Here is a 7007-nt window from a genome sequence, read left to right as displayed (position 1 = left end):
ATCCTGCTGCTTTTGTATTTTTTAGTGACCTTACTATGTAATTTATTTCCTTGTTTAGTATTTTATCCATCTTCCGCAACTGAAGTTGAATATTACAAAATAATCAGCAACTAGCTGCATAATAGAAATTAAATTTCTTAATCAGTTGACATTGGCAAATAATGTGATACTTATAACCTTCTGAAGATGGGTAATATGTGCCAGAAACTGGTCAAGAAATTAAATTTCTTTTATGTAAATGGTTGCTCAAAATTTTTATTTTCTTGCAGCTGGTTGGAGATGAGTATATGTTTTGTCTGACTGGGATGCCTGTATAACTATATTGAAGTTGTTGAAATGGTGACTGATGGACTTTCGACCAGAAGAAAAGTACTCATTAAAAATGTCTACAATCAGATGTTGGCATTTGATGATACTCCCTCTATAGTTTATGGTAAGATCACTATTTGATTTGCCTTTACACTCCCTAAAGCTATTTATTACGTCTACACACTGCAAATGACTGTGAGGTGCATGGCAGAGGGTACATCCCATTGTACTTAAGTTATTAGTGTTTTTTCCTGCTCCATTCATGTATGGAGCACAGGAAGAATGATTGAATGCTTCTGTGCATGCAGTAATTATTCTTATCTTATTCTCATGATCCCTATGTGAGTTATATATAGGGGATTATAGTATGTCCATAAAGTCACTTTGTTAAAAAAAAAACTTAAACATTAGTGTCATGCAATATTTTGTGTGATGTAATATCTTGTACAGACATCTTTTATTAACCTGACACGTTCCACATCATTACGAGGTGTCGTATTCATGATCTATGGAACAAGTATTAATCTAATCTAATCTATCTTCAAGAGTCTGCCAGCTCAGTTCCTTCAGTACACGCTGCCATGGATTAAACATGTCTGTGACCATGCATGCTGCCCTTCTCTGTATACGTTCAATATCCCCTGTTAGACCTATTTGGTATGGATTCACACAATTTTGCAACATTCTATGAATGGTTGCATCAGTGACTGTAAGCAGTTTCCTTTGTAGATTGATTGCCTTTACACAGTATTCTATCAATAAACCAAAGTCTACCGCCTGCTTTACCCACAACTGAGACTATGTGATCATTCCATTTCATATCCCTACAGAGTTTTACATCCAGATATTTGTATGAGTTGGCTGATTCCAACTGGGGCTCATTGATATTGTAGTCATTGGATAAGATGTTTTGTGAAATTTAATATTTATGAACATTTAAAGCACATTGCCAATCTTTGCACCACTCTGAAATCTTACCAAGATGTAACTGAATTCTTATGCAGTTTTTTTTCGAAAGTACTTCATTGCATACACTGCATCATCTGCCAAAAGTCTGATATTACTATTAATATTGTCTGCAAGGTTATCAATATACAACTTGAACAACATGGATCCCAACACACTTCCCTGGTGTACAGCTGAAGCTACTTCTACACCTGACAATGACTCTCCATCCAACATAACATGCTGTGTCCTCCCTGCCAAAAAGCCATCAATCCATTCACAAATTTCACTTGGTGCCCCATATGATCGAACTTTTGAGAATAATCATCCAAACAGCTCAGCCAGTGTTAGTAGAGTTTCTTAACGTTATGTCTACATATTTACTTTTTTAGTTTCTTACAGCAAATCTTTACAAAAATCACAATAGTTCTTAAATTCTACCTTTAGCCCATTATTATTGCTATTCTTTAATACTGTTCATTGGAAAAATGTTAGTTTTTCTCTTGCTTTTTTCACTTCATGGTTTATGCAGTTTTTTAATCTTTTTGCAATCATTTACTGCAAATGTCATTTCTGGGCCTATGACATTGAAGCAATAATAAAAATCTGATGATGCAATTTTGCTAAAAGTTATGCAGTTCTTTTACACAATTGTGAGCTTTTTAGGACACTGCTGGGATCTTTAACACGTCGTCATGAATGGTTCTTTTTGTCACATATTGTTTCTTTTTGCTGCTGGCATGATTTCCAGCTTCTATCTCTACCTGTGCAGCATGGTGGTCAGAAATGGCAAGCTTCAGAATGCATTGCATGTAAAGCGGTACATTTAGTTATAATATTTCAATATGCAAGGGGATTATAATTAAAGTTAAACTTTCAAACTGCTGTAGAAATAACACCTCTGGTCAGAATGATGTCAAATCGCAACGAAATATTATGGGAGAAGGGGGAAAACGTATGGCAGAAGAAAAATAAATAGTTACAAAATGCAGCAATGGATGGCACTGTAAGCATCATAATTTAATAGTGGTCGACTACAAATGATAAATGAATCACACAATAATGCCTAAGGTGTACATTTGACATCAAACAAACTGTACACCTCACTGTGCTTGGATATACGGGTGTGATACAGTCAGTTACATAACCCCATCCACCACAGCAAGGTCCCATCACATTGGATTGGAAAAATTGGTTTTTAATTATCCCAAAAACAGCATAAAAAGCATCAATCACATTGGTTTTTAATTGTCTTGAGGCCAAAATCTACATAAAAAGCATTAATCAAAATAAAATTGGGTTATTAATTTGACTGGCGCAAAACATGTTCAGTATGCTGTCCATCGTTTTCTGCAACAAGCTGAAACAGCATGTTCCACAACTGATCGAAGTGTTTCTGGAGTCACGTTCAGAATGTGTTGTGCAATGCTTGCCTTCAATGTAGCTAAGTTGGCAATCGGAACACTGAACACAACATCTTTCAGATAGCCCCACAGCCTGAAGTCACACTGATTAAGATCAGATGATTGGAACAGTCAGGCTGTAGGGGAATGGCGGCCGATACTTCCAGCATTTCCTAAATGGTGTGCTTCAGCAGCTGCTTAACTGGATTTGCAATGTGCAGAGGTGCACCATCTTGCATAAAAATGATCCCATTCACACATCCACACTATTGGAATAACGTGGTTGCACAAAAGACACTCATAGTGCTTACCAATGATGGTACAGTCAACAGGACCGGAAGCACTGTCTCTTCGAAAAAACTATGGCCCTGTGATCAATGATGCTGTAAACCCACACCACAAAGTGACCTTTTCAGGATAAAGTGGTACTGGTTGATTTGCGTGTGGATTTTCCGTTGCCCATATTCAAAAATTCTATGTATTGACATATCCTGTCAGATGGAAGTGGGCTTTGTCTGTCCATGAAATCTTTTACAGCCTATCATTGTCCACTTCCATGCAAGCAATAAATTCTAAAGCAAAGGTATCTCTTGCTGGCAGGCCAATAGGAAGCAACTCCTGCACATGGGTAATTTTGAATGAATAGCAAAGGAGGATGTTTTGTAAGATTTCATGCACTGTGCTCACAGATATGTTCGGGCAATTCTCTGTGTACTACACATTTGCACACCACCACTCATCTCCTCCTGCATTGCTGTGGCCACTGCTTCCACTGATGTCGAATCAATTCGTTTCCTCCCTCTACCAGGTTGCACACCAAAAGAACCCATCTTTTCAAATTTCCGAATCATTTTCTTGAGACCCATAGCAGTTATCAGACCAACACCTTTTTTCAAACACTTCAGTGTCCCAAACTTCTGCAGAGCGACGTGTGCACAGTCATCATTCTTGTACTGCAGCTTTACAAGCAGATCGTGATCCTGCATTAAGACAGTCATGGCGAATGTCGCAGATGTGAAAGGAGGAATAGCTGTGTACCCGTCATGTTTATACCAGCTTCAATGGGTCGTGCGCATGACAGGTGTTTTCATTTACATATTCTAACACATAAAGCGCCATCTATTGATCAATTTTCACGCTATTTTTTTTTCTTCTGTCGTATGTTTTTCCCCTTCTCTGATAATATTCTGTTGCAATATGATGTCATTCTGACCAGTGGTGTTATTTCTACAGTGTTTTGGAAGTTTGATTGTAATCAGCCAGTATAACTCGATACTATTGATGTTTCTGGTGGACTCATTTACCAGGAAAGTAAGTTAAATTGAGCAGGTATTAGGTGTAAAACAAAGTGTAGGGCTGTAGATAGAGAGACATTGAATGAAATGTGTTTGGCTGTCAAGAGTGCAATGTCTGATGCCTACAGTGACTAGAAAGAAATTCTGGTCATATGTAAGGACTGTTAGTGGCACCAAAGATAGTGTCCAGTCCCTAGTAGATGAGACAGGAATTGAAATTGAGGGTAGCAAAACAAAAGCCGAAATGATTAACTCCATTTTCAAATGTTCCTTTACAAAGCAAAATTCGAGAGAATTGCACCAATTTAATCTTCATGCCACCCAAAAGATGAAGGAAATAAGTATTACAGTCACTGGTGATGAGAAACAGCTGAAACTGTTAAAACTGAACAATGCTCCAGGCCCCAATAGAATATCAGTCAGATTCAATGCTGAATTTGCAGCTGAGTTATTCTCTCTTCTAACTATAATCTATCGTAGATTTCTCAAACAAAAAACCATGCCCAGTTTTTGGAAAAAGCACAGGTCTACAAGAAGGATAGTAGAAGTGATCTACAAAACAACTGTCCAATATCCTTGATATTGATTTGTTGTCGAATCTTAGAATGTATTCTGAGCTCAAACATAATGGGGTATTTGAACAGGATGTCCTCCTCAATGCTTGGATTACAAAAACATTGATCATGTAAAACTCAACTCGCACTTTCCTCAAATAACATACTGAAAAGCTTTTGATCAAGGCAGTCAGGTAGATGCAATACTTCTTGATTTCCAAAAAGCATTTGGCTCAGTATCACACCTACACTTATTGTCAAAAGTATGGTTATATGGTGTATCAAGTGAAATTTGTGACTTGACTGAGAACTTTTTAGTAAGGAGGACACAGCATGTTATCTTGGATGGAGAGCTATCGTCAGATGTAGAAGTAACTTTGACGTCAGGTGTAGACGTAACATCGAGTATGCCCGAGGAAAGTATGTTGGTGCCCTGGCTGTTCATGTTGTATATTAATGATCTTGCAGATAATATTAATAGCAATGTCAGGCTTTTCACAAATGATGCAGTTTTCTGTAATAAATGCTATCTGAAAGATCTGCATAAATATTCAGTCAGATCTTGATAAGATTTCAACATGGTGCAGAGATTGGCAACTTGCTCCAAATGTTCAGAAACGCAAAATTTTGCACTTCACGAAATGAAAAACGTAGTATCCCATGACTGTAATATCAATGAATCACTGTTCGAATCGGCTAACTCATACAAATACAGATACTTTGTAGGGATACGAAATGGAATGATCACATAGGTTCCGTCGTGGGTAAAGCAGGTGGTAGGCTTTGGTTTATTGGTAGATTACTGGGGAAGTGCAATCAGTCTGCAAAGGGGATTACATACAAATCACTTGTGCAGCTGATTGTAGAATAGTGCACAACTGTATGGGACCCATACCAGATATGACAAACTGGGGGTATTGAACGTTTACATGGGAGAGCAGCATGAATTGTCACAGGTTTGTTTAATCTGTGGGAGAGTGTCACAGAGATAACGAAGGAACTGAACTGCCAGACTCTTGAAGATAAGACATAAACCATTCCACGAAAGTCTATTAACAAAATTGCAAAAATCACCTTTAAATAATTACTCTACGCATATACTACAACCCTCTCCATATCGCTCACATAGGGATCGTGGGGGGTAGATAAGTACTGCACACAGAGGCATTCAAACAGTCATTCTTCCCGTGCTCCATATGTGAAGAACAGGAATAAACCCTAAAAACTGGTACAATCTACGCACATAACAAGGGTTTGCAGACATATATGGATGTAGCTTTTCCAATTTCGTCAGTAGACAGCAAGCCAGTGTTTATTTCTTCAGTTAGTATGATATTAAATCCAGCCATTTTTATTGCAGTGTTTACTGCCTATGTCAACAAGCAGGTCGTTACGTACGTGGTGGAGGTGTGATAGGCCTATAATATTTAAAGTTTTCTTTGCGCCACTTCTAATTAATTGCCGCTAATTCTACTATATCGTCAATGCTGAAACTACTTGCATCTATTACATTACAGTTACTGACTCTCGCTGCAGAGATTGCTACCCCACAACAACGTTTCTCTTTCCTGCTGAAGGCAGAGCAAACGATCATGGAGAATAGCCAACGTAAACACACACTGTACCCAGGGTTATCAATTGTTGCAGTGATATTCAACTCATTGTGCTTATTGCTAAGACTTTGAAAGTTTTGTTTAATTAACCTGAATGTACGTTTGGAGTGCTGAGAATTGTTTGGAGGTATCACGCTACCAGATTGTTTTTAACACTACAAAAATTCCATTGTGTAATGTTAGGGCTAGATAAGGCTACGTAGGCAGCATTATGTTATGAATCTGGGTATATTCTGTGGACAGAAGTGCTAACCACTATTTCATTGGCAAATTTAATTTAATTTGAGGGGAAAATGGTGGTATAGGTGAAACAAAAGGACACATTGGTACAGAGATCACAGTTGCACTGCGTACTTGGCCATTGTTGTCGCTAACACCTGAGTGACAATAATTGTTTTATGTATGTCGTCGCGCACACAACGTTCAGACTTCAGAGTACTGTACCTCGCAAGCCCTCAGTGATCTAATACGCCTGCACTACGATGTACTTCCGAATAAACTACAAATTTCTGAAGAAGAAGAAGAGGTTGAATAAAAAACGCGTGGTGACCTCCAAAGAAATCCGTGTTCATAGGGTAAGAAATACTGGTTACTGTTTCAAGTTTCCTAGTCTACAAATTTCATGTAGGTATGTTTCTGTGCTACTTTGTAATGTTGGATTTTTACAGCTCTCTCTTACCCTCGTACCGCTTTACCCTCGTACCGCTAGTGACAGAGTGCTAATTAAAAGAAGCTTTTGTAAAATGTTTGTGGGCCCATACTGCCCAATAAAAATATTTTGTGATTTTTGAGACGTCTGTTAATTACAGTTGATTTCGAATACTGTGTGAGATTTGTTATTCGAGTATTTTGGCAGTTATCTCACTCACTTTAACTCATTCTAATATT

The sequence above is a fragment of the Schistocerca serialis genome, chromosome 9 (genome assembly GCF_023864345.2).
Source record: "Schistocerca serialis cubense isolate TAMUIC-IGC-003099 chromosome 9, iqSchSeri2.2, whole genome shotgun sequence".
Taxonomy (NCBI): Eukaryota; Metazoa; Arthropoda; class Insecta; order Orthoptera; family Acrididae; genus Schistocerca; species Schistocerca serialis.
The sequence above is the reverse complement of the archived record's forward strand: the minus strand, read 5'-3'. Positions refer to the sequence as shown.